Below are 10,822 nucleotides of genomic sequence, written 5' to 3'. Positions count from 1 at the left end.
GAGAAGTATGTGCTGCGAGGTGGGTCGCCTTTTGTTTTAGCATGGGGAACCAAGGTAGCCCTCGAAGCGGGTTACCGCAAGATCTCGCCAGCTGATATCCCTGCTTTTTTGTCAATTTATAAGGATTTATACCAGCGACCCGCGGATACGCTGCCCTCCCCCTCGTCCTCTCGATCCGGCCGCGAGACCAACGTTTTACCAAGGGGTGGTCCTTGCTAAAAGGGAGAATAAAGCTTCGAAAGGGATCCTCGAACGCTCCGACAAAACGAACCCGAAGACCTTGCTCGTCGTTAGCCGCAGCTTCGATTTTCGGAACGACGCGAACGGTTGATATTAATTTAAAAGAAATGGAAAATGGGGGTAAGTGGATGGTTTGGAGGTTATTGTGCTGGACCGGACGTTGACAATTAAGCGACAATTATCTTGGTCGGTGTCTACTTTGCAGCGGGCGATCGGAGAGAGGGAACGAGGACGAGAGGGAAAGTGTCGGACGAAGATCGAACGGAAGCGGAAGGAAAGGCGAATCCCTGTTGCAAAAGGGTAAAAAGGAGTCGCGAGGGAACGCGCGGGGAGAGGTTGGCGCGAGAAAGAGCGGAGGAAAGAGGAACGAGGGTCGAGGGCGGAGGGCGGAGGGCGGAGGGCCGAGGGGAGGGACCCTATCTTAATGATATTGTAGCCGGCGTGCACACGCGCAGGCTTCCTCTAATTGCGCCACTGAAGCGGCCATGTTACCTAGCCGGGGGTGCAACGAAGAGGGAAGATCCTCCGCGAGGACCACGCGCGCGGAACAAGGACGAAACGAGGGAGAAGAGGACGGAAACGGGGGGAAGATCGAGCAGAGGGAGCAAGACGCGACGAACGAAAGGGGGAAAACGGAGGTAAATAGAAGATGTTCCCGCGAAGAAAAGGAAACGCGAGCCTATTCCAAGGGCGAGAGGAAGAGGTACGGTTAGAGAGGGACCCAAAGAGGGGACGCGAGCTGGAGAGAGACCGACCGACAGGGTGGGAGACCCTGGCGAAAAGGTGGGGGATCGCCGAGGTAAAAAGCTGGAAATGCAGCATGGCGGTTGGGAATCGGTAGCAATTATTACGAAAGGACGACAGTTGAATGCGAATAGTCCCGGGACCTGGGGGAGAATGGGCAGATTTCGGGCCACCTCGTCGGACGCGAGTGGCGAAACGACGCGACGACTGCCGCGGAAAAGTCGATTAGCCCTCGTTACATTCTAAGTGGCTTCGCAAATGAGCCCCAGAGCACGCTCGATACCCGGAACACATACCAAGCGGCTTCAACGTCTTCTTTAATCCCTCCCTAACGCAGACATTATGTATTTTGTCAATAAATATAGTCGTCAAGGTGTCAATTATGAGACCACAGTCGTATCGTGGCAGACGTAATCAAATTAACCCTTAAATGCATGATTTTTCCTTTTTAAATACAATAAATTGAAACAGGTAGATAATTAAACATAGATTAAGGGAAAAATAAAGAAAAATTTTTTTTTTCTAAAAAGTATATTTTTATAAAGAAAACTTACTGATGTAGATCTACATCAGTATGCATTACAGTTACTATTAATAATGTACCCTAAGTACTATTCTATTATACGATTGTCTTCGAATTAGGCTTACTGCAGTGAATGACTTTTTGCACGTAATAATACTATTTAGTATCCACTAAAATGAAATTACAATTTCACCGCCAAAGTGTGTATTTGAAAGTGTTGCGCCAAACTGCCAAATTTTGTCAGTTAAAAAAGTGAACTGCCATATCATGAAAGTTTGCGTTCAAAAACTAAGATAGATATTTTTAGCACCTATTAAAAGTAAAAAATACTGTGTTTGAATTACCGTTTAGAAATTATGTAAGGAAGAAAACACTGATGTACATATACATCATCATGCATTTAAGGGTTAAATTTTCCCCATCTCTGGACTCTAAATTCACTCCATTATCTACGATCTTCGATTTTTTTCATTATTAACAACCACTTTCGTAGTACTTCCTAATTCGAATAAAAGATATAATTGGAATTCAGGACGTAAATGCTTCGAAATCGGTTAAATAATAAGGAAATTGCACAACAATAACACATCAAATTCTAATAAATATGGGTTAAGTTCGTACATTCGTGAATCCATGTGATCATCATCAATTCCCGTTAGCAATTTTCCCTTGAGTTCATAGGGCACGGTGCAAAGTAAAGTAAAAAATTAATAATTTCTCATATTTTAACCAACTAGCAAAACTAATGTGATTCTTTTATCGTACATAGTTGTAGTTAAATTTCTAGTTATGTTACAAACGATTCACCAAAAGGTTTGATCAATCTGATGCTTGACTGTCCATAAAAAATAGTGCAATCATCGGAGATCTCTTTTGGAGATCTAAGAATCTAAAAGAAGGATTCTCTTGTAAAAGTGAAACCTCAAAAACGCAGGGCATCGAAGATATGCGAATGTACAAGTATATCTGAAATACCCATAGAAATTGTGAATATTTGTAAATACTTTATGAATACATTTACTTAACCTTTTCTCGGTAGAAACTTTTCAGAAATTCTCGAAAGTACAGACAATGCAATTAAAAGTGAAGGGGAACTAATGATTGCTATGGACCAATGCAATTACTTAAAATGGCCCCTGCATCCTAGAGACGAAAGGTTCGAACCATCGTTACATTCACGAGGTATACCTTGCACGAAGAAATTTAAACAAAGTTAAATGATATATTTATGTTTGAGATATTATTTGGAACGAATAAACGACGAAATGCACGTGGAGAATGAGGTCTAAGATTCTTCGTCGTTTCTCCTTTCCTAATTTCTTCCTTTTTCCGTTGGTTCCCTAATTCTTTCGATCGGAGGTTTCTACGGGAGTCGCAGAGAGAAGCGGCTGGCGTGAATTTTTATCGAGCGCCATTTTACAACGAGTGCCTTTTCACCGTACAAATGTTGCCTTTCGAAATAAGAGAGCAACTTAATCTCACATTAGCCCGACCATATCTCACGTTTAAGGCGAGCGCGCGAACGTGACTGCACTTCTGACATTTCGAATATCGTTGTATTCGCCCGACACGTATCCCCGTCTACAAATGCCCATGCCTCAAACTTATCTGCCGCGTGCCTATCTGTTTGTGATTGCCTGGTCCGAACCTCGCGTGGAAACAATGCAAAGTAATGAGAATTTATTCTTCTGCCTCACCCACCCCCTCCTCCGCGCGGGATTATTTACGGTCGAGCGAAATAGAAACAAAACCACGGTGCATAAACTATCGGGGATCCCGTCGATAATTCAACGAAACGCTGTTAACACGAATGGCAGGGAATAAAATCGTAAAGAATATCGGCGCTGACTTTTGATAAGTACATTTACAGGCTACGATCGCTAATAACGATACCGCGAAACGATTTATAGGCTGCAATGGCGTTGAAAAATTTAGCGACTGGTTTCGTAGGAAAAGTGTCGCGAGGCGGGGGCGTAGCCAGGTTGGCAGTTATCGCAATTGCTTCGGTGCTTATCGTGACATTAACCGGGGGAAGCTCTCTCCATTTGAACTTCGCGAACGTTGGCTACGACCTGGCCGAGTTTGCAACGGGGACGCGCTAAGATAACAGGATTGTTTAGACATGCTGTTACTTTGGAACACTTGCACATTGCCGGTTAATTGTGCCGTCGAGAATAGTAACTTCGTCTTCGGCCGGATGCGCGGATAGATATGACGTCAAGAACGTTATATAATTGTACGGGTGGTACGCGAGGCGATACACGTCGGGGCATCGAACAAATTACAAGACGACGGCACAAAGGGTTGTAGCGAGATCGTAAATGAGAAATTACGGAGCGTGAAAACTAAATTAAAAGCACGTATCGCGGCCGGATTGCGATAGAGGGTGGAAAAGCACGCGCCATGAGCATCGGGTAGCTGGTGGGGTGGCCGAGGTTTCAAGGGATGCGAGTTAAAATGGGAGGGTTGTTCGGGCAGGCCACTTTGGCGCACGCGTAACCGCTGCCAGTCAATATTAACCGACGAGTCAGCCTCGAGCCTTCGGTGTCACTGGCGTAAAAACTACCCCATGTTCCAACGAATTTTATTGCGCCCGAATGCTTGGAAATTAATCAAATGTATACTTCGAGGAGGAGCATCTAGAAGGACGCGATCGACGGAGTAGAAAAGTTTGGGAGAGAAATAAAAAGGTTTCGAGCGGCTCTGGCAGAACGGGATGCGCGCGATGTCGCAAATAATTGGTCAATAATAGTCTCGCGGGTAACGAAAAGCGGGCTGGTCGGGGACAAAACGTCGCCGGGTCGTTATCGTGCACAGCTATAGCCTTGTTCAACGAATACCATCCCCCGTCCCCCGGTCGAGCCCCCACCCAGGACCCCAACGCTGACAACTTCTCATTGTCTGGGATTCAGCTTGACGTCGCGGGGACGTGCTCATTGTTAATTAAACTACGCGTCGCCGCGCCATTGCCGCAGAAACTCCGTGTTACCGATAACTGAGGCCTGTACTCGCGCGTATCGAGCCGCGAGCGTATTTTCTCCGCGCGATTTCTCTACACCCCCGCAGCGACGCGGACAACTTGCGGGGATTCACCCAGCGAGTGCACAACGCCAGACGCGTTTCATCGAGCTGTCGCTAATAACGCGGCAATTTAATTACCAGGAGCGAATTAACGGCCGCTCTATCGATGGAAACGTGCTCGACGGTGCCATTTTTACCTTTAACCCCTTGCACTACCATTCGATTACCAGGGCTTAAATTTACTCGCCAAATAAGGACTCCGTTATTAAGGAGGTATAGCTGCCTAGACTGTCAATTTTACGACCCTTTTTGTGATTTTTTTTCTAATGATAGATAGGCTGTTTTGTACTGAGACTTTGTAGATGTATTTATTCATCTTACAAGCACGTACGATATTTTTTTCGGGGAAAAATATTAAAAATCGTGGGAATTATAGCTTCTTATTTGAGGGGTTACGTAACTCTAGCGGTATGGAAAATGAGGTAATTTTTTAAGCTGCGATGAAGAAAAAGTAAGCAGACAATTATCCTGAGACTTTACACTGTATTTAGGTATAACGAATATTGAAAAAAACCCTTGGCAATGTTTAAAAAATTTTTATAATTAAGCCTACACAGCGCCATGTTGCCGAGTCATTTCATTTTTTTATGCCTAACTGGGGTGCAGGATTATGGTAAAATGGTTGTCGAAATATTCCATTAACTATGATAAAAGTCCTTAGCATTGACGATGAGACATTTCGATTTGTAGAAAAATGAACAATATGGCGGATATTTGAAACCTAAAATCGAATTTTATGAAAAATCGAGTATTTATTACTAATATTTTGCAGAATTATTGGACAATTTTTAAAAAAGGGGATCGTCAATGCTTAATAAATATAATAGTAAAGATAACTGTAAATTTTCAAAGCAATTGATTAATTAGAACTGGAGTAATTCTGCACACCGTTTTGTAGAACATAGTTCCGAGGAAAATGCATTTAAAGTTTGATATACGCAGATATAAGCAGATATACGTCATTGTTTAAGGCTCTAAATTTTCAGCAAAAACAACAAAATATCAAATTATTCAAAGTTTTAGAATTACCTAACCCCTTAACCCTTAAGTGGACTCTATATCTCGAATGAAATTAATGTTGATTTTCGTCAAATTGGTAAATGGAAATCAACTTTAAAGCATTTAGAAAATTATGAACTACTGGAGGATTACATACAGGGTGTTCGGCCACCCCTGGAAAAAATTTTAATAGAGGATTCTAGAGGCCAAAAGAATACCAATTTGTTGATGGAGGCTTCGTTAAAAAGTTATTAACAATTAAATTAAAAATTTCAAATCGTTCTGGAAAAATTATTTTCGGTCGCGGGGGTCAATTACAATCATTTTTGGTGAATACACATACCCTCGAAATTCTACCCAGTTTCGAGAAAAAAATTCGAGTAGGTACTGAAATTTTTAGACGAAATTAAAAAATTTCAAATCATACTAAAAAAATTATATTTAGTTACAGGGGGTAATTGCAATTATTTTTGGTGAATACACATACTTCCGAAATCCTATCCACTTTCGAGAAAAAAATTCGAGTAACTGCTGAAAATTTTGGGTGAAAAAAAAGACTTTCGAATCGTCTTGGAAAAATTATTTTTAATTGCAAGGGTCAATTGCAAACATTTTCGGTCAACAGACATAACCCCGAAATCCCACTCAGTTTCGAGAAAAAAATTCCTTACCGAAAATATAATTTCTGGCCAGAAATGTCATCAAATATACATCTTTAAAACGTCATAACTTCTGAACGGATTGGACGATTTTAATGTTTAAAAAAGCAAACTACGCGTATTTTGGTGGAGAATACGTACAAATCGCAAAAATATTCGAAAAGTTGGTCCTTGACCCCGCAAAATGAGAAAACCCCTATAAAAATGGTCCAATTTTCAAACAGCCATAACTCCTACAATTCTGAATATATTTCAATGAAACTTTTTTCTGAAGTAGAGATCATGGGTACCTACAAAAAAGTATTACACAACTTTTCTGTACAGTACCAATCAAATTTGTTAAACATGAAAAACGAATTTCTAAGAAAAATCGACAGGGGTAGGTGGCTAAATTTTTTAACAAAATTAAAAAATTTCAAATCGTTCCGGAAAAATTATTTTCGGTTGCGGGGGTCTATTACAATCATTTTTGGTGAATAGACATACCCCCGAAATCCTACCCACTTTTTAGAAAAAAATTCGAAAAGGTGTGAAATTTTTCGACGGAAAAAAAAAATTTCAAATCGTTTTGGAAAAATTATTTTCGTTTGCGGGGGTCTATTAGAATCATTTTTGGTCAATAGACATACCCCCGAAATCTCGCGCATTTTCGAGAAAAAAATTCAGTACTGTCGGAATTTTGAACATTAATAACTTTTTAACGAAGCTTCCATCAACAAATTAGTATTCTTGATTTTCTTGTTGGTTTAAACTTCTGGAGGCCTCAATAATCCACTTAAGATAGAAATGAGTAGGTATACTCGTTATTAACACTAAAACTAAACATTCGAAATTTCTAATAAAAATAGTAAGAAACTTTAATTTCTTTAGTAGAAATAAATACACTATAATAGTAATTTCACCCCTTTGCACTCTGCCCCCTCTAAAGGGGCATCCAGCAAAGAATCTAGATGTACAGGTCTAGGAGAACACAATATTATTGTTTTAAAGTGATTATATACACCAAAATACATGCGTTTACTTCAATATTTACTATCTATTTCGTAAGAGAGTGTTTGAGTAGTAGATGTTAAAGGGTGTAGAGATTATTTTTGATTTTCAATACGTTAACATTATCCTAGAACGAGTCTCGAAAGCGGCATAGTGTGTGTAATAAGAGATTGCATATTACGCGGGTAGATCGCGACGGGCATCCTAATTCTCACGATCGGGCGTCCCGATGCTCCTTAAGCGAGCCATAAAACGCAGGAAATTACCGGGTAGCAGCGCCGTGACGTTCTTCCCGATACGGGCCTTATCGTGCTAGAGCAGAGGGTGGCGGGGTAGAGCCGGGGGGGGGGGGGCGAAAGACGCGAGATAGAGGGTAGTTTCTTCGGCCCTTTCAGCGAACCATCTCACGTGCAACGATTCCTCTATTGTGTGTCGCAGCCAAGCCGGCTTTTTCCGCGCAGGAATCTTCGGACTCCTAATTTCGGAGTCGGGTAATGGAAAAGAAATATCGCGGCGTCGAGTGGATATAAAAGGGCAGCTTTCTAAGCTTCAATCGCGATTTTTTCTAAGCTACCGCGGGTGGATTTCGATCTACAGTTGGCAGAGTACGCGAGGGGAGTAGAACGTTCGAAGAATCCGGATCCGCGACATTCGTGCAAATTAGCAGCGGCCGGTGACAGTATCCGTGATCACCGTGACACCGAGTAACCACTCGTCGCTCCGTACATTCCTATCTGCGATCCTCCGGGTGACCGTGACAGCCACGGATGGCTGTCCGTGCGATCTCTCGGTGTCGGAGGATCTCGAGGAGCAAACTGGAAGAGAGTCGTCGTACAGTCTCTCGAGGAGGGCATAGAACGAAGAGAGGTCGGCGTAGTCTGCGTCCACGTCCTCCTCGGCGTCCTCTCTCTCTCTCGTGCACCTGGGGGGGCTTTTGTCTCCCTCCTCCTCTGTCGGTCGGCGGTTCGTTCGTATTCGCGTCTCGTTCCGTTACCGTGGCCTCTCTGGGTCCTCTTCCCTCCCGCTGGATTCCCGCATCTCTGTTCTCCGTTTGTCCGCCAGGCCCTCTCCTCCTTCTCTTTCCTCTCGGTCGCGTCTGCGGACGATAGTCGAGCCAGAGGCAGCAGAGTGGAGTAGCTACGAGCTCTCTCTGGAGCCCCGACAATACCCAGGAAATTACATAACTGTTGGAAATATCAACCAATACCAGTGCTCTGGCATAGCCGCGAGCCGGCGGCGGTGGCGGCGTCGGTGGCGTCGGTGGTGTCGGTGCCAACCCCTCCGTCCCATTATTATAACTGGGTAGGTGGCGTATTATACGCGGCCGTCGGGGGAACTCAGGCGGGCGAACGAGATAGCACCGTGCTTGGAGAATGAAACGAGAAATTGAGTTGTGCTGAAACGGGGAAAGGGGATACACGCCGCGGAAGGGGTGCCGGAGACGCAGCCCACCGCCTCGACGACCAGCGTCGCGATGGCCGCGAGCCCCCCTCGAAACGAACAAACTCCTTCCGCCGCACAGTGGTCCCAAATCGTGAAATTGTGGCCAAAACCCCAAAAAATAATTTTTCGCTACGGAGGTTTGACCTGTCGGAATCGTTAGTTTAATGATGTCCCTTTAGGGTAGGGAAAATGAAATGTGTCATATTTTTATAGCTAGATGGCAATTGCGATCCAAACTTCGGCTTCTTTAGTCAGTCGTTTGGCGAAAGCGTAAGCGTGAATACGTGCGACCAGGTGAAAAGTGAATAAGTTTTTTTAGAAGACATCAATATCAATTCTGCAAAATGAATGCTGTTCCTGGAAGTAGGTACAACATTTCTGAGTAGTGATATATTGAAAATTGTTATCCAGTAAGTTTGTAGACCGGTATACAGGATGTTCGACCACTCGTGGGAAAAATTTTAATGGGGGATTTTAGAGGCCAAAATAAGACGAAAATCAAGAATATCAATTTGTTAATGAAGGCTTCGTTAAAAAGTTATTAACGTTTAAAGTTCCACCCGTTCTGAATTTTTTTCTTGAAAATGCGCAGGATTTCGGGGGTATGTCTATTCACCAAAAATGATTGTAATTGACCCCCACAGCTAACAATATTTTTTTCAGAACGATTTGAAATATTTTAATATTGTCGAAAAATTTCACACCTTCTCGAATTTTTTTCTAGAAAGTGGGTAAGATTTCGAGGGTATGTGTAATGACCAAAATTGATTGTAATTGACCCCCACAGCTAACAATATTTTTTTCAGAACGATTTGAAATTACTTTTTTTTCGTCGAAAAATTTAGGCATCTAATTAGATTTTCGGTAAGGAATTTTTATCTCGAAAATGCGTACAATTTCGGGGGTATGTGTAATGATCAAACATGATTGTAATTGACCCCCGCATCCAAATATAATTTTTTTAAAACGATTTGAACAAATTTTTTTTCGTCAAAAAATTTCAGCACCTACCCGAATTTTTTTCTCAAAAATGCGTAGGAATTCGATGGTGCGTCTATTCACCAAAAATAATCGTAATTGCCCCTCGCAACCGAAAATAATTTTTCCAGAATGATTTGAAGTTTTTGAATTTAATTGTTAATAACTTTCTAACAAAGCCTCAGTCAAGAAATTTATATTCTTGATTTCCGTCTTATTTTGGCCTCTAGAATCCCCCATTAAAATTTTTCCCAGATGTGGCCGAACACCCTGTATTTAATACTGAAAATAGAACGTGAAATTTCATGCATGCATCGCAAACATGCAAGCAAAAAGTTGCATATCCCACAATATTACGGTACAATTCCTCTTCAGACTTGTATTTGATACTTTGATCTTATAGAATTTGCAAAACTTAGCTGCCACTTTTTGCCCCTTTTGATCGTACAGCCCTATTTTATAATGCAGGGTGGCCGCGTTACTAAATCAAGCGGTTTTTTCTTGGAAACTGTGGCAGATGCAACAAATTTTTTCAAATAAATAATGTATAATTTTGGGTGGACTTATTATTAGGTTTAATAAATCTTGAAACTAATACATAAATAACTTTTTATTATTAAAAATTGTATATTTTTTAATGAACCAGTTTATTTAGTTCATTATTGACTGTAAATCTGTATTAAACTAATTAGATGAAAAATTATTTATTTCGAAAACAATTAATAAAATTTGAGAATTCCTAACTAAAACATTTTTTCGCATTTGTCATGTAAAAGCACTAAGAATCAAAAAATACGAAGGCCCTGCTGCAAGTTGTAAATTGTACCTTATACCTGCCTTATTTTATGACGATCACGAAATATCTATGCGGTATTACCTTTAGTTTTCATGTAGATTTTTTACTTATACAGAGTGTTCGGCAACCCCTGGTAAAAATTTTAATAGGAGCTTCTAGAGGCCAAAACAAGACGAAAATGAAGAGTATCAATTTCTTAACTTAAGTTTCATTAAAATGTTATTAACAAATTAATTTAAAAAATTTCAAATCATTCTGAAAAAATTATTTTTGGTTGCGGGCGTCATTTACAATAATTTTTGGTCAATACACATACCCTTGAAATCCTACCTATTTTCTAGAAAAAAATTCAGTACGGGCGGTACTTTA

Source organism: Colletes latitarsis, chromosome 12, assembly GCF_051014445.1.
Source record: "Colletes latitarsis isolate SP2378_abdomen chromosome 12, iyColLati1, whole genome shotgun sequence".
NCBI lineage: Eukaryota > Metazoa > Arthropoda > Insecta > Hymenoptera > Colletidae > Colletes > Colletes latitarsis.
Note: the sequence above shows the minus strand (reverse complement) of the source record.